Here is a 25075-nt window from a genome sequence, read left to right as displayed (position 1 = left end):
AAATGTGCTGAACACTCTTTGTTCGAATCAAATTGATTTTGATTTTCTGTCCGAACGACTGGATGATGCAGGTTGCCGCGTTCTCCTTTGTATGCGTTTGCAGCGAATTGCATATATTATTTGCCCTCAAAATCGTATGTAGGCAACAATATCATCAGCTGTTTGCTTCAGAACAAAATCAAATGTGCCGGACTGAATGGCGAACCGTACATCATCACCCTCTCCGGCAAAAATGTTTTGAGAGCAAATATAAAGTTGTCCGGACACGAACGGTGAACCCGCCTTTATATTATTTCTTTTTACGGCAAACACAAACATCTAACTATATCTTACATTTGTTTAATGCCGCGACCACGCCACTCCGTTTAACCACACAGCTGCAGCACTCACCACACTTAGCCGTTTAGCAATAAGAACTTTTTTTGCGCTAACAACAACTTCCACTTTGACTTTAATGCGCTCGTAAAAAGCAGTGAAAGACACACGCGCACGTTGGTGTTTAGCGAAAAGTGTATGCGACCAGAGGAATGGCAGAAATTGCAGGTAATGCTGCAATACATGAAAATAAAACGTTAAGAGATAATAAACGAAAAGCAAATGTTCGAGAGGTATCTACTTACATGCGTAAATAAAGAAAAATTCAAGTACACCAAGAAAGAATTAGAAGTTGAAGTAGAAACATTAGAATCAGCTAAGCCAGCAAGACAGCGAAGAAGAGAGCGCTTCGACATTACGCATATCTTTTTGATCTTTGCCTGCTTGCCATTAAAACCAAAGAAAACGACGCATTTGCCACCAAGTGAAGTACTTATTTACTTAAACGCTTAAGGCAAATACACTTCGTGGTCGCCGCGTCATTACCTAAGCAAATATTAAATGTATTAAATGACATTTACGCGGTCGCTGAAGCTGCGCCGCTTCTGGACTAAGTTCTGAAGAGAACACTAGCAGCAGATTTCTTCAAAAAGTTGCTAGTAAGTAAGTTTAGTTCACAGGCGCTCAGCTGCGCCGAGTAAAACCATTCCTAAGTTGATAAATTTGTATTGGTGAACGAGCGGTTCATGGAGTGAACTTGGAAAAGGCAAAAAGTTAGACCAGAAATGGGCCACCTAAAATCACGTGAACTTAGCTGTTCAAAGGTCTGGGTCGTTGTGGAAAATTTCTAAAAAAAAACCCTTCTGGTTTGAAAGCTTAATTCAAGAGGATCTTTTCACCATACAAATTTTCACACTGACAGTGACGAAGCGGAGCTTTTCTCATGGAAACGGCTGTAAAGATATCAAAAAACGTACCTTCAATGAAGAGCGACAAAAATATTTGATGGGTTTTTTTTAATAGATGTGTCGAGAAATAGATTTATTTAATAATTTTGATTTCACTTTTGCTTCGCAGCAGCGTCAAGAAGCGCAAAAATAAAAAGAAAATTCAAAATCAACTGCTGCCTTGCTTTAGCTCTAAAAAGCTTCTGAAAAAGCTTACTGTATGAAATCTTTCACATAGCTACAGCAATTTGAAAGCTTCGCCTCACATGGCGAAGCTGAAAAAATTAAATAGAAAACTCAAAATGAAAAACTGCTTTGCTAAATATTCGTTCCAAAAGGCTTTGGAAAAAGCTTACAGTATGAACACTTTCATATAGTAACTGCGTGTACGTACCCTTAGGCGGTATCTTCTGAAGATCAAATTGATGTAAGTAACCTGATTTGACCAGTATAATCGATCTTCTCAGTTTGCATCCGACTTTTTTTATTTTATATGTCAACCTATCTGGTCTACTGTTCATGAAAATTAAGGTCTCAAGGAGTAATAAATGAGATGATTAATTTTAGTATGAGTTTTCGTCACCGTTCCCAAATATGGTCATCATGCCCTTGCCCTGACGGAAGCACCAACACTCACTGCAATCATACCACACAGCAATCCACAATCCTGCATTTCTTCCAAAGTTTCACTTCACCTTGAAGACATTTAGATTGTAGTATCGTATTAGACATCTAGTTCGCTACAAGTCATTCAGAGACCGTCCGCGAGGAGATTAAGAAAATTTTTGTATTGGGCATATTAATTTGACCTTCAACCTTTGGGCCGCAGCCTAAGGATCGCTTCCTTCTCTGAGCAACTCGACAGTGTAAGTTTTACTGGAGACATAGGTTTTAAAACGCGCATATTTTTTATGAAGCAGGATAGTACGCCACCATTAGCTTTACTGAGCAGATTATATAATGTGGAGAGAGACCAGGCGTGATCTTAGTTTCAACATTGACTTTACGTCAAGATCTGAAATATATACAAGCTTTACTTTTGAACTACGTGAAGGTCTTAGACTGCATAGCCTACACTTCTAGTTCTCTCTAGTCGGAGTCAGTCACAGTTTTTTTTCCTATTGGGACATCGAAGCAACGGTAAGAAATTTCACTAAGCAATGACTGGGAGACTGATAAGTTCCAAATTGATATGTACTGCGATTAGCAGATCTAAATATCAACTAATCCAATACCTCGTGTATTCCCAACTCTCTTATGAAACACAATATGTTGCTTGACGACATGGATTTATCATTAAGTTTTGTCTTCGGGCTTGACGACGCATTTCTTAGCTATATTTCGAAGTCACCTCCGGAGAATAAGGTCGCGGGTAGGTAAATTCTGACGTTTATAAGTGATTCCTTTGGCTACCTACTCTAGAATAACCAGCCTAAAGATGGCCTTGTAAACTTGCAAATGAACGTTCTACAGTTGCTAGTGACTCTCCCAAACCAGATCACCGCTTCATATGCTTTAAAATCATACATAGTATGGTATACATGCATAGCAGTATCCGACGGCTGCAACCCCAAAATATTTCCTCAACCTGAAAACATATTTTGCTATTGTTGTGCGTAACAGGGATTCTATTCTCCTCAAAATATGTAACCGCTTTCCTCTAGTGCCCGATTTATCGCCTCATGTGAGATGTTGTTGAAAGCTATGTACTTCTATATCAAAGACGTAGAAGCCAACTACTTCCCCAAAGTCAAAGGCACTCCGTTTTTTATAGTCGACTCCTCTACATTTACGTTGGACTCACTGGATTTCCCTCGTTCACTCAATAAGTTCATTAACTTTAAACAAAATTTTAAGATGAGGATGAAGTCTTCATAAAACTTGTTCCGAAGATCAGCTAAATGGGGGGCCTTTATGAAGCCCACTCGCGAACAAACGACTTCGAATACCTGGCGACTAACGGAAATACTCAGCCGAATCCGATTACAGCGTAATAACCTTCCTCTGTCTCAAAAAAAAAACTAAAAAAGCTAGAGTTATTGCACTACGGAGCTCTCCTGGAACGGATCGAATTTAATACCAAAGAATGAACTGACCCGAGCGAGGGGCTGGCAACGCAAAAACCACGCGTCATATCATCTACCAGTAATTAGGTTAACACTCACCGAACTGCGCGTTTTGAGATTGCTGCAGATAGACACAGAGCCACCAGACTTCACCATAGCGCGTCTTTCTAACGTCACTCATCAAGTCCAACGTAGTGAAATTTTTATGAACGAAGTCAGTAATTCTGAATAGCGAAGCGGAATGGTATGCAAAGAAACTGGTCGCTTATAGAAATAGCGCTAGAGGAAACCACATTAACAGCAGTGAAAAGAACCAAAGCGCTAGGAGTCTGCACTCCATACTTTGTGGAAAGTATGCTCCCTAGAAGATAATGAAAGTAGGTCCGACTTGTATTGGACAAAGTAATGCTACAAGGGAAGTTGCACAATTCAGAACCGCCGACAAGGGACTCTTTCGTTGGCTTTTCGGGTCCGGGTAGACTTAGAGTATTTAACCTGATTTCGGTATCAATAATCTTCTCCGTCGTCTTCAGAGCAAGGTATTTAATTTAAAATTGTTGGCCTAAACGTTTTAGACGTAAAGAAATTACTTCTTCCTATACTGTGCATTAAAGTTACTCGAGTCCTCAACCACACAGTTGGTATGTAGGCAGGGGTTAGGCTATCCTTTATTACATTTACGTACATACATAGTACTGTTTTAAGAAACTTGTAGGTGGGAAAAACTAATGTTCATATAATGAGTCCAAATCCATCCATTTGATTCTGGGATGCGAGAAGATGTTAGCTGCAAGGTTAGGTATGAGGTTTGGTCTAAATGTTCCTGTCGCCATCTACACGGCCTAAAGGATAAAGGCCAAAAAAAGGGGGACGGGAGTAGACCGCGTATTCTTTTTATCGAGCCACCTGTATTTTTACCATCCAGGAAGCGCTGTTGGTGTAGACACTGTATCCTCCTACCAAGCAACTCCTCTTTTCATTTTGCACGGGCATAACGCTATATGTACATCTTCCAATATCTGCGTTGCAACAACGATACGTAGAAGTATTGTTGAGGAAGGCAACGCGACCTTGATCGATAACCAACAGTCTAAATTACTCGGCTACATCAATCAACTAGGCCTAGCAGATTCGCAGCGCACCTTTTGTAGCATTTTTTTTTTGTTTATTTCGAAAATACAAAGGTGAGAGCTCTTGGAAATAATAGGGGTATTCTCTGAGTCTTGCAAAGCCCTTGCATGGTGCACAGATTGCACGGATTGCACGGTTAAAACCGGTTTTCGTATGAGACAGCTTTGCAAACCGTGCAATCCGTGCACCGTGCAAGGGCTTTGCAAGACTCAGAGAATACCCCTAATAACTTTCGGGTTTCAACTTCGAATATACAGTGACAAAAAAGTTCGTTTTCAACACTTTGCATATTTCTCATGAAGATATCACTGAACACACAGTAAAAATTAAGCAAAAATAAATTTTCCACACAAATTCTTGAAAACGAAACAGCGATAAAAAGAATTCCCTATCGCAGTGAAGCATTTTAACGCATTGAAACGCTTCAAAAGCATATCCTGTGAAATTTTCACAGTTCCAAGGCAGTGAGCGCTGCATGCTAAATGCGCTCACATGTGTATATATACATACATATGCTTATTTGTTGTACATAAGTATGCACTTAAAATATGCACATATGCAAGGGCCGTTGCTTGCATTTTTTTTTTTTTTTTTTGTTGAAGGAACTTCAGTGATTGCAGAATGTAAATCTTCGCACGAGGGAATGGGTGCAGCAGCGACGCAAGCGCGGCAGTGGCGGAAGAAGAACAGCTCACTTTTATGGTGAATGTGCGCGCGCTTTGGCAGATCATTGCACTCACTGTTGCTGCCTTCCTGCCAAACTGAGTGTACTTTTGCAAATATGTATTCTTTAGCATTTATTACTACTTTTTTTTTTTTTGGTTTTTGTTATTTCCTCTGCTTGCTCCAGCAATTCGTCATGGCTTTTATTTTCGGTGCAAAGTCTGCACAATTTCTGCCATTGGCCGCCATTTCATTTCGTTTCTGTCACAAAGTTAGCCGAATAGCTCTTCACTTCAGGCACTTTGCCATTTTGGTTGATTTTATTTTGGTCTTCTTTTAGGTAGGTAGCGATACTGCAACTGTTGCTGTTGTTGTGCTTGGTGTTTGTCACACCAGCTTGTGGTGCGGTACGTCTTGAATCGCTTCCAAACGCATACATACATATGCATATGTCGCATACACTTGAAAGTGTTGCCAGTCGGGTGTTGCAGCTGCTGGTGTCATTCAAAGGCAGCTGGAATTCTTCTTCTCAGAGATTCCACATACACGAATATGTACTTTCATACATATACATTTCTTCTGTTCCAGTTTGAAAATTCGTCTGTTTCAAAATGTATGCTTGCAAAAACAACAAATACCTACAGCCCGGTGAAGGCTTTGTGTAGTAAATCGTGTTAAAGTGTTGAGACAATAAGGAAGAAGAAAGACAACATTTTAGGGCGAATAACTAAATTAATGTCTTTCAGTTACATATTTTTTTACAAGGACGTAAAAAAATGATTTTCGGCAGCATGTGTTTTAAATGTGCGCATTCGCATTTGCTAAGCAAAGCAAAGATTTGAGAAAGAAATTTTAATTTTAGACTTTATTTCGCTTTAACAAAATATTGAAATAGCGATGTGGTTAAATAATATTAAAAATTATAAAAATATCGATAACAATAGAAGAATCGATAATAATATCGATAAATAAATGAAATATCTATAATGAAATGGAAACTGATAATGCAAGCAATACAGACGAATAAAATATCGATACAATTTAAAATCTCGATAACGATAATATAACTCGATAAATATATCGATACCTAACAAGATTATTATTTTTATTAGTAAAGATTTACATACGTACATACATACATACATATGTAAGTATGAATGTCAAATTTATAGCTACGACTAAACGAAAACGATGAGAATGGTGGTATTGATAACAATGACTATTGATATAAATATATCAGCAATTAAAATATCGATAACTACATAAAAACCGATGATGAAATAGATCACTATAAAAAATCGAACACAATAAAATATCGATAATAATATATAGATATCGATAATGAAATCCAAACTGAAATGTTAGCAATACTGATACGAAAACAATATCGATAGACTTTAAAATGACGATAACGATGAGAAAAAACGATAGCTATATTGACGCTGATAACAAGACGAAGACTTAGCACAATAAATTTTTTTTTTTTAGTACAGCCCAATACACCCTGCGACCTCTGAAACGTTCTATTATGCGTGATCCTTGGTGAGGGCATGTGTGTCTGACAAGAGCAACACAAACACAGAGCACATTTTTTGGCGTTTCTTCGTCCAGCTCACAACGACAGACGTTCATTTCCGAAAGACTTATCTTACTGCGATATTATCAAGGGGAGCAGTGGGCGCTGGCCCAGGGAAGGGTCTTTATAAAAATTAATGAGCTTGTTTTGAGGCTTCTTTAGATGGACAGATAAACAGACTACACAGCTCGCCCTTGCACAGTGAGAAATTATCGACTAATTTTGTTTGAAAAAGTCTGGAAATGCCAATTTTTAAATGAATTTAATAATATGTTTCCTCTAAGATATTTTAGCCATTTCAATTTTAAAGTCTGGATCCATCTGTTATAAAAAATATATATGCTATTATTCAATATATACTTCTTTAGGATCTTCGCATGGCCTGTCATGTTTCCGATTTTTAAATCAGACGTGTTTAGAATTCTCAGTTTTGGTTCTTTTTAATCTTTATACCAAATATTTCACGCCAAACAAACTAATTTCAATTGCCACCAAATCCCTCAAAATACACAAAATAACTAATCTTGCAGTGTCTCGCTTAAATTTCATCTTTCGTCTGTCCTGTCAACGGTCATTTTTCAAAAAATCTATTTAACACAACAAACAATCAAGGTTGTAATTGTATTTGCTTACATTTTGTGTTAAATTTACATTTCCCTGCGCCAGACAACATCAACGTTCTTACTACTAATTTTCACTTCATTAATTAGAGAAAAAAAATATTAAAAGCACCGCAAAATTTGTTTCGAAAATGAAAACCATTTAAAAATAAAATTCCACTGAAATTTGTTGACGATTAATCAAAATAAAGACCCATCAACTTGATAAACAACACTAAGAAAAATAATAACAAGAAAGCCACAAACAAAAAACAAAAAAAAATATACAAAAAAAAAACCAAAAGAAGAAGGCGAGCAAGTAGCAGAAGAAACAGGCAACATTGGAGAAGAAAAAAAAATAAATAAAAATTCAACCAACTGCACAACAAAAATAGCAAGAATGAAGGAAGCGAAAGAGTTTTTAGAGGAACAACACCTTTTTGGTGGAGTAGAAAATAAATAATATAAAAAAAAACTTTTTAATATACAACGCTTTTATAAATGGACTAAAAAGTAGAAAATAATACTTCTCAGTCCCATAGAATTTGTTTTGATAACTTTTGATTTTGAAATTTTAGCAAAAGTCATTATAAACAATCTATGAAATTGAAAATGAAAAACGTGGAGGGCATGCAATACAAAGCATTCGATTTAATTGACAATAGTCAAACTACATAACGTAGACCTAAAATTTCTACAGCGAAAGTAGAACTTTGGAATCGATTTTAAGCGGTCGTTATTCATATACCCACATACATACATACATATATTACTTTTCATATCAATTAAAGTGTATTACATGCGCCCCACGCTTTTCATTTTCAATTTCATAGATTGTTTATAATGACTTTTGCTAAAATTTCAAAATCAAAAGTTATCAAAACAAATTCTATGGGACTGAGAAGTATTATTTTCTACTTTTTAGTCCATTTATAAAAGCGTTGTATATTAAAAAGTTTTTTTTATATTATGTATTTTCTACTTTTTAGTCCTGTCTGAATAAAAGTTTGCAATAGATATTAAAATAATTCAACGATATTAATAGAAAGGTGCACACATGCATTTACATATGTATATACATACAAACGAGCACCAATTAATTTTATTTAAAGAATGGCGTGTCGTCTATTTCCGGTGTAGCAAACGTAGTACATAGGGCGACATCTAGATGTCATCTACCTCGCCCTATTCACTATGCTTTTTTATAGGAGCTTTTCAAAGCTTTGCTTTATGGTGTCGGACACACAACATTGAAAGCTTCTGGAACACAACATTGAAAGTTTCTGGAACACAACATTGCAAGTTGATAAAAGCGTTGTAAAGAAGAAGAGTTTGAAGCACTAAAAGTTGTTTTATGGATGAGCAAGCGGCGGCTGGATGTGCTGCTGATGAATAGCGAAACAAACCACTGCGATCTAACCAACACAGAAATTACAAACATTTATTGTAGATAATTTTTGAAGCATACATTGTTAATAATGGTTTCAGTATCCAAAAGCTATCGGTACCTTACAATCCGTAAATACTTTTGAAAAAAGTGAGATACGTTTTTTCTATATTAGGACCACAGTATGGGCATTCAGCCGAAGCTTCATAAATTCCTAGCCCTGTCAAGGTGGATGAATGATGGATGTCACCGCCAAACCCAGGAGGTGGAAGAAGGCGGAAGTGAAATCCACGCAGGCCAAGCTCAGTGAGTAACAACGACCGCCCTGCGTGGGCATCACTGATACGATGAGAAAACATCAACCGCGGCTCTCGATGTGCTTCCTGACGTGCCTCCCCTAAACATTGTAACCAAGAAAGAGGCTCTACTGTTTACATCAAGGCTCATCTCAGAGGACAATCTAGAGGACACGAAGTTTATACACCCTTCCACCCTCAGGGTTATAGAACAAGAAGACGGGCTACGCATTAGCTTTGTGGACCAGTGCCTTCCGATGTTTAACTTTACACAAAACTTCGAGGTCTTTTTTCCCCCGACAGGAACAACTGTGACAACGAGCGACCTGAACCCTTGAAGGACTGCCACATCTATATGGTATACTGACGGCTCCAAGACTGGCCACGGCATCGGAGCAGGGTTTTACGGCATACAACCCCGAAGGTTCCTTTTCACCAGCACTGGGCAAGGCAACCCTGTCTTTCAGCCGAGGTCAGCTCAAAGCTGGTGTGGGACTGCCTTCAGCTTTCATATCAGTACCCACGAAGTAAAGATTGTAACAGGGCTTCTTACTGGCCACTGTTGGATATTGGAACGCTTGTCAAACATAGGAGTTGCTAACTCTGATCAGTGTAGGCCGTGCAACGAAGAACAGGATTATGTACCGCTGTGAAGCTCTCAAAAGGACCAGACTTCGTCCCTAAGATTGTCATACCTAGAAGCCCACGAATTAAATCGCATTCAGCCGAAGCACCTCTCGAGATTTCTTAGCAATAGGTGGACGAATGAAGACCTGTAGTCGAATAGATAATCTAATCTAATCTAGTAAATGGTTAAATTTTATTTTTATTTTTTTTATTCCACATTAGAAAAAATATTTTCTTTTAGTTTAAAATTACCTACAGCTGAAAATATTTTTGTTGAAGGTTGCCACATGTTTGAGAATTTTATTTAATTTAATTGATAACATAAATTGAATATTGCAATATGGGTATCAAACTAAGAGGTTTAGGAATGGCTACTGCCGAAAATATTTTTGAGGAGGGTTGCCACCTGTTTGCAAAATAGTATTCAATAAAATTGATGAAATAAATGAAATATTACAATACGGATAACAAACTGCAGAGGTTATAGAGAGTTTACTGTCGAAATTATTTTTGATAAGATAAAGTAAATATTGAATTAATACACCTATAAAGAGACTTCGCGATATGTAGACTCGAGTTAGGAGAAAGCCGATACTTTACCTACTCTCTAAATACTTTCAAAGATATATTAACTAACACCCACATTCATAAAAAATAAAGAATGCTTGACAAATTTAAAATTTTTTGAAAATATCACTTCATAAAGCTCTTAAAATCCATTTTATTTTTTAGGAATGTGGCCACAAGAGTTTTGGAATGGAGTAAAGGCCAGATCACACGATTGGCGCATTTGTATAGATTTGTACATTTTGGAAGTGACAGAGTGGCGTTGTCTAGAAATTTTTATCGAGAATGAGTACAGCTCAATAAAAAAAAATTCCAAAGAACACTACTCTCTAACTGTAAAAATATACAAATATGTACAAATGCACCAATCGTGTAATTTGGCCGTAATAACACAAAAATACTTTTTTTAAAGTGCAGTGGAGCATGTGCCCGCTTGTATCAGACACAATTTTCATGTCGGACTGTGTCGGATTTTAGCCGTAAGGAAGTCCATAGTTATCGACTTTCGTTATAATTAGTTACTATATCTATTTAGATTTTCCATTTTCGTAAGCTAAACTTATTTTCGACCATAATTGAATCATTAAAGTCAATTTTATAATAATTATTTGTTATTTAAACTATTCCAAACATTGTTTTTTGAAGCGCAGTTGAATTAATCAAAGTTGCGCATTATTTGCCAAACGAAAGCTAAGCAAAAGAAAAAAAACCGAATACAATAGCCATACACCTGCAAGCTAATTACAACAATTCCTTTCATGGCAAATCAAATTGACTAAATCAAAAGAAATTTAAATCTACTTATGTCAAATTAACAGACTTACGACAACGCTAAATTAGACTGAAATAATTAAAATAAAATAGCAAACTTGGCAATAAATTGAAAACAAGCCAAAGCATGTAATGAGCATTAAATTGAAATCGGCAAGTGCAATAAAGGTAAAAGTAGGCATTGAATTGAAATTGAAAAAAAAAACATCACGGGCCCCCTCAACAGCTATCCGAACGACAAAAGCTGCATACCGCCGATGCACGCTTTCAAAACTCCTTATAAGTGCAATAGAAATAGATATACATATATGTAAGTGTATATATTATACATATAGTAGATATATACACCATGAAGTCGGTATTGGCCCACACTTCAAATAACAGCGCAACAACAGCAAAAAAAAACCAAAACATCGTGACGTCTAACTTTTCGCTGCACACCACCACACCATAACTAAACTGGCGACAGCTGGCCGCTGGACTGTCAATCTATCAAGCAATTACTTGATACATTCATTTGTACATTTTGCCAAGCGACGATTGAATTTAAAAGCTAAGCTTCATTTTAATTGCAAACACATACGCGGCCAGGCCAGGAAAGCATTTGCGAGTCAAAAAAGTAAACAGAAAAAAAAAGCAAAAACTTAAATCGCTAAACAGCAAATCATCAAATCAAACAAAATTTTATGTTACTGACGCGCTGACGGGCTGGCACACTTCACATATGTAAGTAAGCGTTTAATTGCCGACGAGTTGGAATTGCAGCGCAGCAGCTTAAGCCCGAATTGGTCATTGAAATCGGGCACTTGATGAACACAGTAGCTGGCATGTTTTTGTCAAAACAATATTTATGCGCACTCGTCGTTTGTACTTAAATGTACATATAACTATTTGTTTATATGATTATGATCCAGTGGACCCCACACGCAAGCGAGCTCGCACAGGCCGGCAGTGGAAAATCCTAAGCTGACAAGTTGAAGCAGACGTAAAAGGCACTTTTGTTTCAGAGTTGATCTGAGGAGCAGTAAAAGTAGGCGACAGCAATCAAATGTTGTAATTTCAATCAAATCGAGCTCTTAAGTTTGCACCAAGCTGCAGTAAGAGTTTTCTCTGAAGTCTTCGCTGGGCGCTGAGTGTTTTCGTCAATGCGGAAGTTGTTCAGTTGAAGCAAAAATTGGCATCAGTTGACCCTTTTAAAGCTGAAATAAAGTAGTGCATCATGGATTAAAAGGTTAGGGCGGAGGTAGTTGGTTGCTTGGGTGGTTGCAGTGCTACCTAGTCGCTGCCATTTTGAGGAACTTCTCGCGGGGATCTTTTGTCTATGTACTTGCTATGTTGCTAGATCGAACCATTTCGATTCTCTAATGAATCTGCCGATTTCGAATATTGTAGATCCTGAAAGGTCGGTTATCTGTGCTACCAGATGTTTTCCTAATGTCTTGTGTCTAATGTTCGAAAGGCCTGGACATTCACATAGGAAATGCTGGACACTTTCTTCGCTATCTTCTATTTGACAGCTGCGGCAATTCATATTATGGGGTAGACCTATTTTTGCCGCATGTTTGCCCATGGGCCAGTGCCCCGTGATGGTTGCTATAATTCTAAATACCTCAGGCCTTGATCTGCTAAGCAGGTCCAAGGTTTTCGCCCTGTTATAGTCAGGCCATAATTTTCTCGATATCTTACAAGTCTGTATATCTGACCACTTGCGTCTGGCCAGTTCAATTCTATTGCCTAGGATTTTACAGGCTTCTAGGATCCCTAGAACTTGCGCTTGGAAGATGCTTGTATTATTACCCAACCGTAGAGACAGAGCCACGCCGAGCTGCTTGGAGTAGACTCCCGCTATCCATCTTGGATCCATCGGTGTTTAGAGAGATCGCCTCTCGGTCGGCCACTCCGTCTCTTCTCCAGTCCCTTCTGGATGGGAATAGCACTTGCATGTTACAGCTGAAGTCCAAATTGCCTACCATATAATCTATCGTCCTACTTAATTGCATTTGATTTATGATCATATCATGTCCGAAGTGTCTAGTCCTCCAAAGGCCTACCTCTCCGAGTCTGACCGCCGATTTCATAGCCACTTCTTTCAGGTGAAGATCAACAGGAATTAAATTGAGGATGGCATTTAGAGCCGGGCCACCAAGCTTGGTAGTAGCTTGGGCTATCAAGTCCTTCGATACATTCCAAGCAGCGCGACCGGATGGAGTGGAGCCTACATATGTTGCAAAACTCATGTGCCAGTTTGGTGTCTCATTTAACAAGTATTCTCTGAATATGCTTAATAGAGGAGTATGTACCGAAAGCGTGGATGGAGTTCAGGTTTGTGTGTATTTATCCCTAAGGCAGGAAACTAAATCGTTCACAGGCCAATAAGTATTTCATCTTTTATTCTTAAGACACTTGTAAGACTAATTGACCAACACAAATGAAGAGGAAAGTACTAGCATACTAGAAGTATTCTGGTTGTACTATACTAGAAGTATAGGCATGGGACCTGTAAGAAAATGAGCCATCAAAGAGATTATACAAGAAGCCGTACCATCTCCTCTTTTCTGACTCTCGGTGGGAAATAAAATCCTACAAACACTTAAAGCAAGATGGAAAACAGCACTCTGACACGATTGTCTGCCAACGATAAGTGAGCTAAGGGAAAAAGCACTATTCGACATCGCTAAGTGCCGTCACTATTTTCGTCTACTAAACGACATCGTCACGTCAACTTATTTGAGATTTATGCTATATAGAGTCTTGTATTTAATACGGTAGCAAGCGTCTGAAAAGTCACGTTCTTCGTCCAAAGCCAAACTTTTTCGAAGCAATAGAATACAAAATATTGAAATCGGGTATTGTATGGAAATGTCGCAACGTGTGGGTCAAACTCATCGTCTTTTTTATGGGTGCCGGGCATGGCAGTATATGTAGAAGGAAACGAGACATCTCAGCTGTTGAGGTATGTCTCTGATATGCCAATAAACGAGACAAACTATGAATACTCTTTATGAAAATTTTGGCGAGTCTGCCTTCATCACGCGTTGGAGGAACAAAAGATTGATAAGTCAGTCATTCATCCCTAGTAAAATCTGAAAATTGAGAGGAACCAATTGACCACTTTCGCCTGCTTATAAGGCGATGCAATATCCTGGTGTCATACTTCTTCACCAGTCTGACTGACATATCGGCGTTGAAACCCTTGGACTTCCTCTCTTTGAAAGAAGCATTCAATGTTTCCAAGAGAATGTATGGTATACCCTTTCCTAACCTAGCCCCTGGGTTACACGGATTATTCTCCTAATTAGGCAACTGAATATGGGTTTCGCTACTTACTACAACACAGTCATGTGAAAAATAATAGAGACACGACATTTTTACCGGTTTTGACTATTTTTCTTTTGCTCGTTTAATGTTTATTATTATATTTTTTATAAATATAGCTCATTATCTAACAAAAATCATATAAATCCAAATTTCAAACTTTGCAGAAAAATTAGAAAACTCAAAAAAAATTTTACAGCAAACTTTTTATTAAGAAAAAAGTATACTGTTCTATAACCTATCAAATTCTAGCTCAAGAAAGTGCAATTTACAAGTGACTAAGAATTTGCGTTGATTTTTGATCATTTTGTAGAGAATGGTGGTATTTATTTCTATTATACAAAAATTAAATTTGTTATTTTTAATAAAAAAAAAGAAATATTTTTTTTTTGTAATTTTCAGACGATGACCGCCATTTTATAATTAACATGTTTTTAAGTATTGTTAGATATTTGCATACGAATTTTATGCATGATATATGTACTTTATGTATGTGAAAAAAAAACATAAATATTACTAATTAGGAGTACAACAGTGCCATTCATATCTTCACAAAATAAAAGCTTCAATGGCGATAGCGATATGTTGGTACTGCACTCTGAATGTATGCTTAATTTAATCAGTTTTTCAGCTGTTTAAAAATAGTACTCGTAATTAATTTTACAATTTTTTATCTCTGCAAATAAGGCAATGCCCCCATTAAACTAGCAAACACAGCATTTTGCGGAAGCGTGAGAATTCGCACGAAAGCAAAAAAAAAACGACAATTACACAAAATCAGCGCTTAAATAAAAAAAAAATAAATATATCATTACTTTATTAAATGAGCAGAAGACCAACAAAATACGCGGGTAGGCATAAAAATTCGCGTACAAGTGAAAATTGATTTCATATTTCCTTTTAAAGCATTTTTTTTCTTCTTTTAGTTTTCTGCAATTGCATAAGTATGCGCACGCTGGCTCACAATAATTACCGATTAAGCATTAATAATGACGACAAATTATATGACTTCACTTACACACATAGTACGTACGATTATGTACATACATAGTACATTAGAGTGCATCACTCTCCATACAAAAAAAAAAATCGGTACCGTTTAACCATCGGAATTTTAAAATGTGTTATATTCTATGACTACCGCCAAAATATTTTGGAAAACAATTAAGATTTACGTGAACTGAACCCAATTGAAATACCTCCGAAAATCAAGTTTTTTTTATTAATAAAGTTTTTTTAAATAATTTTACTAAAAAATTACCTCAGTTCATTTATTATTATTTTCAAAAGGGTCCAGCTCACATAATTCTCAATATTTTTCCGAAATATTATGGCGGAAGTCTAAAAATTTAATAGATTTTATGATTCCGATGGAAACCCGCCACTTTTTTGGTGATTCACCCTAATGTACTTACGTACAATAAATAATAAAATTGAAGGTGATAACAAAATACGTACAGACAATTTAGCTACGGACTGCCGGCCGGCCGGACTAGCCGTTAGTTCAGCAATTTTCTGCTGATAAAGCATAAAAACACAAAAAAAAGAAATGAAAAAATTAAAAAATTAAAAATAAAAGATAGAAAAAAGTCACGACTGCAGTAAGTTGGTTGAGCTAAGGTGTGCTGCGCTGCATTAGTGCTGCCGAGCTGCGGAAAAGGTTGCCGCTGCGGAAAAGGTTGCCGCTGCGGAAGACAATTCAGCACGACGACAGCTTAGCACAAGCTCAGCTAAAACAAAACTTATTAAAATTTGCAAGGCGTGCAAAATGAGCTAAACGTTACATGTGCACTGAACGATGACGTTGAATTGTAAAGGGAATTTTGATTTATGAGCGGATACAACCAAGGGGAATATATAAAATACAGTAAGCACAAATTTAATAAAATTTAAAATGAAAAAAATTTAAGAAAATATAATAAATGAAATGAGATGGAAAAACAGACCACATAAATAAGCTAAAGGCAAATCGATAAACCATCAAAATTTCATGATTTTTTTTTTTTATACTCGTATTTGCAACCAAATTCAAAATTATATTATTTGCCACTTAGGTTTACTATTCTCATTTTTAAAGATTTTTCAATTGAAATACACTTCATTCTATAAAAAATCTAATTTAAACTCAAGTTTTAAACTTTGTAGAAAACTAAAAAAATTGCATACAAAGTCAACGATTTTATTGCGCTTTAGGCTTTCTATAATGAAAACCGTTGAGAAAAAATAACAATAACTCATTTCATTTTCATTATAAACGGCCTCAAGCTCAATAAAATTGTTGAATTGTTATAAGGCCCTAAATAACAAAAAAAAAAACAAATTTCATACAGATTTCAAACTTTTTCTCTGAAGTGTTAGCATTTTTTTAGGTGTACAGTTTTATAGCCCATTCAATTTTAGTATAATATGTAATGTTCAAATTTCAAGTGGTTAAATTTTTTTCCGAAGAAGTTGCGGTTCCCGTAAAAAAAAATTGCGTATATTCGTTATATGAGCGCCTTCCATATTATTATACCTAAACTTAATGGGCCATAAAACTTTATACTAAAAAAAAAATTTTATTTTATTTTTTTTTAGTTTTCTACATACTTTAAAACTTGGGTTTATATGGGGTTTGTTCAAGAACGAAATCTATTTTAATAGAGAATTCTTAATAAAAATAGTTCAGAGAAAAAAGTTTGAAATTTGTTTGACAATAAAAAAAATTTCAAGTTTTTTACAACTTGACTTTTTAAAACTTTGGTTTATATGGGGCTATAAAACTATACTCAAAAAAATTCTAACATTTCTGAGAAAAAAGTTTGAAATTTTTATAAACTTTTTTTTTTAATTTTCTGTTTTGTACAAGGTTTAAACTCGGGTTTATATGGGATTTGTTCAAGAATGAACTCTATTTTAATTGATGATTCTGAAAAATAAATGAATAAACATGCTTAAGCGGCAAAAAATATCGAGCCCTAACCGCCAAAAAGACATTTTTTCAAAATATTCTTTTTAATGCAGAAATGTTCCAAGACTATCTAGATGCATTTCTGCATCACAAAAAAAATAAAATAAAAATAAAAAAATTTGAAAAAATTTCGCTTACGTCTTTTGTTGGCGATTAGGTCACGATATCATTTTATAACTGGTGGCAAACTTATATGTCCACCACTCTACTTATATTTATTTCCATACATACATTCTTATACTTTTTATAAGCTTTTTATTTGATACTCTTAAACCTCAATTACTGCGTATTCTTGGAATTTGTTATTAAGTTGGTAAGTTATAAGCACATTTTCCTGTAATAAATGCTTAACACATACAATCAAACCAAAGCTTCAATACTTCACAATCTAATTATGCAATTAGCACGATCTTATCGATCAGTCAGTAATATCAGCTGTTTTTTTTTGCAATGTCTCAGGCAAAGCACAATGGCTCCAAAGTCAATAGAATAATAAAGATTTATTTGAAAATATGTATTCTAACACTTGAGACACTTAGCTCCATTTAAGTTTCTAAAATTTACTGCTTGTTTTAGTTTTTCTCCCTTTACTTCGGTTTTTCGATTTAACATTTCAAAAGTGTTATTATAGTTTCATTTACCTGCACTTCAAACCAGAAATGATAGCAATGGTTTTTTGTATTATCATACACAGGTACAGTATCGGTCATATCTATAGCACGTTATTTCAAAGTGATATTGTGTGCCACTTATGCTTATTTATTTATTTTTAAGAATTTTCAATTAAAATACAGTTCTTTCCCTAACAAAACCCATACAAACCCAAGTTTAAAAATTTGTAGAAAACTACAAAAAAGTGCAACAAATTTTCACCTAAATTTCAAACTTTTTTCTCGGCAGTGTTTGAATTTTTCTGAATACACAGTTTTATAGCCCAATCAATTTTAGTCCGATAATATGCAAGTTTCAAATAGCTAAAAGTTACCGTTGATTTTTTAGAATTTTTTTTGCCAAAGGTGTTGGGGTTTTCTTCCATATACAAATAAATTGAGGTTATTCATTATATGGAAGCCAATGCGACAAAAAAAAAATTCTAAAAAATTAACGGTAATTCGTAGCCACTTGAAATTGGCACATTATCAGACCAAAATTGCAGGGGCTAAAAAACTGTGTACTCAAAAAAATTCTAACACTTCCGGGAAAACAGTTTCAAATTTAGGTGAAAATTTATTACACTTTTTTGTAGTTTTCTACAAATTGTTGAACTTGGGTATATATGGGGTTTGTCTGAGAATGAACTAAATTTTAATTGAAAATTCTTAAAAATAAGTAAATGAACATAAGGGGCACACAATATCACTTGGAAATGGCGTGCTATATATATGACCGATACTGTAAGTACAACAAACGCTTCTAAAGAAAATAAGTTCTATTTTCCAACTCTTTATTTATGTGCTTTTTGATAAGATTACAAGCAAGCGAAAAGCCAAACAAAACTTCGTAAATAATATTGGTGTTAATATCAGTAAACAATTATTAGGGAAGCCTGTACTTTGTATGCTAGTACGCAAATACTGAGTACAACTATAAAAGTATAACGTTACTTACATATATTTGTGTACATATGTAGAACGCCCCTATATCAAATTTATGTTCCTTTAAAAGTGAATGAAATTTTTTCGAAATATTCCAAAAGAGCAATTGTGAAATAAAGCTCAGTAATCTTGTTCAAATCAAGTTCTTTAGTTGCGAATACTTTATATTTATGAGAGGTTTGTAGTGAGTATTCCACTTTCTACGAGTATATTAAGGTAGTATGTTTTTTATTTATTTATGTGGGCTCGATTGATTGTATTAGAAAGGGTAGGTCCTCAAGGCAGCCAACACCACTCAACAGGCACACAGGCGGTAGGTGAATTATCAGTTTAATATTAACCAAGACACATTGAAAAGGTAGCAGCAGCAGGGTTGAAATTTAGATTTTGTAATTCGAAGTCGTTTGGTTCAAAATGAATTTTCATTTTTGTTTACATTTTACTCTGTAATGTCAAATTTTGTTACCTTTTTGATATTTTAGAGTACAAAATCAACAATAAAATACACGTGGCTTGTTGTTTTTGTTCTAATGCTGCCACCTGTTTAATGTGCCTTGGTATTAACTATTTTTTATGGATTGGCCTTCCTTTTTTTGGGGTCCCCAAAAAAAAATGTTTTCGAAATTGCCTCAAAAAAATACTTTAGATTCGAAGGTATACAGTGAACTTTTTTACGGTCGCACCGTGGTCGGAGAAGCCATGATTTTCGCGAAAAATTAGAAGGACTGTTACGATAATAATAAAACTGCAGAATCGTAGTATTGTTGTTATGCTTAATCCGAATATGCCATATAATTTTTAGTTTGGCAGTTGTCAGCAATCAAATCAACTGCCAAGGAACTATTTTTGAAAATACCAGTGATTAGGTTTTTGGGCATGCTAGTCACGAATTTTATGTCAAATTAAAACTTTGACAGTTGATAGCTATCAAATGGACTGTGAATTTTTCTAAAAATATACCAATATTTTTAAAAATGCCACTGATTAGATTTTAAGACATGCTGATCACGAATTTTATCTTTAGTTAAAGTTTTGAGAGTTGACAGCTGTCAAATGGACTGTTAACTTTTCTTAAAATAAGAAAATATTTTTTAGGATGCTACTGATAAGGGTTTTAGGCATGCTAGTCACGAATTTTACGTCAAAATAAAACCTTAAGAGTTTATAGTTGTCGTACGGGCTGTCAAATTTTTTAGAAATTAGGAGAATTTCCCAAGAATTGCAAATACTAGTATATTCTTTGTTGAGTAACACAATATATTTGTTTAGGAAAAGTAATGCTTTATTGTATTCGAGGGAACGTATTTAAAATGAAATTATAAAATAATAAAAGTAATTATATTTATAAATGCGGTACAGGTGGGCCGTCTGCTATATGTGCAGCCCAAACAATTTGGCCTAGGCCCCAATAGGTTTTTTAAGATTTTTTTTTCATTTGATACAAAATTCGTCCTTTCAAAACCTTCAGTTTTTAAATAAAGTTTTTCAGGTTTGAATTTATGGAAATTTTGGACGCCATATTGGAATTTGCATTTGTAATAAGAGAACCTAGGAACCTCTAAAAAAAAAAATTTTAAGAAAACTATCAACACATAACTGTTAGAACGTGCCACGATTGGATTCGTTGAATTAAGCGGATCCAACCGCTTGCTCAGCAGATAAATATTATTGAAAATACTAATCAGTTTTCGGTTCGTTGGACATTTCTGAATAAGAATAACTTTATTCCGGTTAATTTATCACAATTCTAAAATATGCCTTTTTCGCGTAAAACATTGCCTCTCCGACCACTGTACGGTCTCATGTACATACTTTTGAAGCATTTACCAAAATAATTTCTAAACACTTGGGAGTATATAGAGTTGAAATTTTCTCAGATGCGTTTCTCAAAATCAACACAAACTGCACATGTCTTGTAATTCAGCTACATAATAACATTTGTACTCAATTCCCCTTGCAACACAAAACAGTCATAAATTAAAAGATGTCTCACATAAAAGTCTGCGGAGACAATTCAGAACAGATTTTTTAATTTTCTTCTTCCTTTCTGTAATTTGTAATTTCACTTTACATACTGTGTGGGTATCATTTTGAAAAACAGCAACAAGCATTAAATTGTAAACAATGTAAAAATCACAGCTTCATAGGTGTACACAGCTGTCAGATTTGTATTTAACAATTGATACCTGCGGTGAACAGATGAATCGTGAGACGAACAAAAAAAAAGGCAGGTTGCCAGTGAGAGAGAGAGGGAGGGAGAGTCGCCTCTTGCCACCTGTGGCGCATTTATGACACAATTGGAAACACCTTTATAGCTTTTTTTGCTTGGCTTTGATTTGAAATCACATAACTAAATGCAAGAAGAACAGAAACAGTGCTACAGATTATGCGGGTGCATCTATGTACCTATAGTTATTGAAAAGCAGACAGCAGTGAGAACTTATGTAAGTAGATATAAAGTTTATTTTTTGGATTCGCTTGCATTTAAACACAAACATTGTTAACTTTTAACTGAAGCAACTTGCTTTGTAACTACTTTAATTGGATCAGCAGGTTAGAGAAAACTGCGTGAGTATTTGTAGGAGGTCCTTTGACGCTCAGATTTAACAAAGTGAGTTTGTGACAAAATGGCATAATATTTATATAGTAAATCTTATTACGTTAAACGAGCAATTCTAAATTAGAAATATTTTTTCTAACAGAGGTCACCCCCCTGCAGGCAATGGTAAACCTCCATTCGTAGGCGGCGTAAAACTGTATGTCTCTTCATTTCTTAAAATTGTAAATAAATTCAATGTGTCTTGGAAAAGTATTTGAAAAAAAAGTTGATGATTCAAGAGACAATGGCGATGAAAGTACGTCATGCCTAGAAATATAGCGTTGAGAAACCCAGGAACAATTTTAGGAAATTTTCGTTAAAATTCCTTCACTTAGTACGGCTAAAGTTGATTTGAAGATTCTCTTTGCGATCTGCGAGTTACGGCGACTGTCATTGGATAGAGGATAATTTCAAATTCAAAAGTTCATGGAAATGTGAATCTAAATATTATCAATAATATGAAAATACTTTCTTCTCTGCAACGTTAAAGCCATGGAAAAAATAAACTGAAAATTCCTACAATATCTATGCATGTACAAAGAACATGGCTCCAAATACGTCCTGCCACTCTGAAAAGCGAAATATGTAGAAGATAAATTACAAATTCTCAATGTACATATACACAAAACGGCATAACTACACAACGTTTGAATGATACTTAGATAGAATAGAGTATAACTCGCAACGCTTGGAGAACAGGATGTGTTCGTTATAAAAAAAACGCATTTCAATTTATCAAATCGTACAATCTCTCTACGCGCGCGCTGCTTCTATGCATGTAGCTCATTGGCTGGCGAGCAAACTAGCGATTGGTCGCACTGATCAAGCAAGCGTGTGTAACATGAGTAACATACAAATAAGTACAAGAAATGGCACTTTATAAGAGGCTACAGCAAAATGTGTATATGTACTTTTATAGTAAATGTTGGGAAAGGACAAAATAATTTCACAAGCTACATAAATAGTAACACACACTTGTTCGTTGGTAGGTAATTCAAATGCATTCACAGCATAAAAAAAATTTCTGAAATATCTATGTACGTGGTTGGCTTGATTTGTGTGATATTTTGTGGTATCAAATGACACTGTCTTTAGGCTTTTGACAATGGCAACCTTTGTACGCATTAATATGTGAGTGATTGTGAAAAAATTATCGCTGTTATACTTTATCGAATCGCATTGGGTTTAAGATAGTGAAAGTAATGGCATTAAAGAAACCTTGGAGGAATAAAAGTATGTATAATACTTATTCGCCATAATCTATTGGTATGGAGACAGCAACAACGAAAGAAATCGTAGAAATGAATAGAGAAATTTGCTCTTTTATCTGCTTCTGAAAAAGATGCGAGGTTTTCCCGAAATGATCTAAAACAAGTGTTGAAATGGTCCCACAATGGGCCCTTACTAACCACAAAATGATCCCGCACTAGTCCCGAAATGTTTCTGAACTAGTCCAGAAATAAATATCTCTCTCATCTGGGTTCCCGGCCGTACGAACATACATGGAAATGAGAGGGCTGATGAGCTGACTAAGGCCGGTACATCTTTTGATGAGTACGGAACAGAGACAATAAACTGTCCACTCGTACTCAACAAAAAGGAACTGCAGCTGCAATTCGCATGTATGACTGATAAACGTTGGAACAACCTTCAAACCTGCAAAACTGCGAAGAACGCATTATGAGAAGCCAAAGACAGAAGAACTTATAAAGAGGTCAGGGATTGTCAAATTTATAGCCCATTGGCAAACATGCAGCTGAAATGGACCTACCGTACAAGTGCCATGGATGTAATCTTGAGGGAAGTAAGACTATCTTTGCGAGTGCCCAGCATTGACACGAATAAGACATGACACACTCGGGAGTCTTTCCATCCAAAATCTTACACTATCTTTGCGAGTGCCCAGCATTGACACGAATAAGACATGACACACTCGGGAGTCTTTCCATCCAAAATCTTAAGGAGATATCCAAATTTACCATTAGTAACCTAAATAGATTCATCGAAAAACCAAATGTTTTGGCGAAACCGACGAATCAGGAAAGCCGATAAAATCGAGGATCCCAGAGAAAGAGTATCAAAATTTTTCTGAAATAGTCGCGAACAAGACCGACCCGAAATGTCCCTGAAATAGTCTCAAAATGACCCAGAACTAGGCCCAAAATGATCCTAAACTAGTCGTGAACTATGCCCGAAATGGTCCTCATTTGAAAACGCATTTACATGTATGGCCGTTGCTGAGTGTGTAAAGACGCTTGATACAATTGGTTGCTGCCAAGAGGGCCCGGAACATAAAATAATTTTTTTGTTTCCTTCTTAATTACGAAAAAGCATCTGTGCACTTCACAACGACATATTTTATAACGTACATACTCAAATTTAAAACTAGTTGGGTTGGTGCTCTTTCATATGCGTATTTGTTTTAAATTTAGCACGTTTTTTTTAATGCTAAAAGGATGCTAAAATGTCGCCTTCCTATTTAGATTTTCGCCACTGTATGTATTTATTAGTTTGCAATAAAATAGATCTCCGAATCTACATTCAAAAGTCATATCTTAATAAATTCGGGATATACTGGCATCGTTAAAGCAGCTCTAGCTCTGCAAGCATTTCCACCGTAAATTAAAAAAAATGTTTGGTTCTCCTGTAAGATATAAAATTTTCAGCTAAATGAAAAGAGTTCAGCAGTTTTGTTCCAATGTCCAGATGCCGATTTGTATCTAGCAACCCTAACCAGGAATACATAGAATGGCAGGGGGTGTGCCTGGAACTGGTAGAGTTGAGCTATGCGTCACAAAAAAGTTGACCTCTCGAAGAACCTCAATCGCTCCTGTCGTCATAATATTGGGAAAAAATTATTAGAATCAGCATAGTATAACCATGTATGTATAGGTAATAGAAATCGTCTTAGACGGAAAATGTCTGTAGAGTTTGGTATTTTGAAACAACCATATGTCTTCCCATACTATGTATTCTCTTACTTCTAGAAACCTCATCAGATACTATTTTGCATACTGTAACTCACACAATCGAACTCTTGATCCACACGCTCTTTGTTCAACGTCTCTCTCATGCTCACTCAACTCACCTACATAATGTTAAATCGACCTCTAATAACATCACACATGAGTGCTATAAAAAATCATTAAATACCAACACTACATGAGCATGGAAAATCTAAAGCAATTTTTTCGATACCACAGACAATTGGTTACACAGCTCGAAATAATGAAGAAAAGGTAAAAAAGAAATAATAAATAAAAGAATTAAAGGCATTATTAACAGCCCATTGCTAGTTCGGCTGAACCTTTTCATTTGGACTCTATGCTCTGCACGACTATAACAAATCGAGATTAAAGATTTTGAATGGCACTCGTATAGTACTAAGCCATGAACCAACTAACAAGATCACGCAATCGGAAAAGAATGAAAAAAGTAAATTTCTGAGCGTTTTTGACATCTGCCTAAAAATGAAAACAAACAAAGAAAACGAAAAAGGCGCGGTTATTGAGTGCGATTAGATTTGTATTTATTATAAAATATAAAAAGTTAAACTTGATGACAATTAGCAAAAAAAGTTCATAAAATATGGTTTTAATGATTGAGAGTGTTTTACAATCGCATATTATCGGCACCGGCCGATTTTTCAATGCCAACGTTCTGACCACAAA

The 25075-nt window shown here is 35.5% G+C and overlaps 1 protein-coding gene across 1 annotated transcript in view; it reads left to right on the top strand.

Annotated features, from left to right (window-relative positions):
• Positions 1–25075, top strand: part of LOC118740683 (bone morphogenetic protein receptor type-1B-like) — a 740115-nt gene that overhangs the window by 579713 nt on the left and 135327 nt on the right. The gene's annotated exons all lie outside the window — the stretch shown is intronic.

The sequence above is a fragment of the Rhagoletis pomonella genome, unplaced genomic scaffold (genome assembly GCF_013731165.1).
Source record: "Rhagoletis pomonella isolate Grant_MI unplaced genomic scaffold, Rhpom_1.0 Rhpom_scaffold_00006, whole genome shotgun sequence".
In the NCBI taxonomy this organism is placed as follows: domain Eukaryota; kingdom Metazoa; phylum Arthropoda; class Insecta; order Diptera; family Tephritidae; genus Rhagoletis; species Rhagoletis pomonella.
This window is presented reverse-complemented; position numbering and strand designations above follow the sequence as displayed.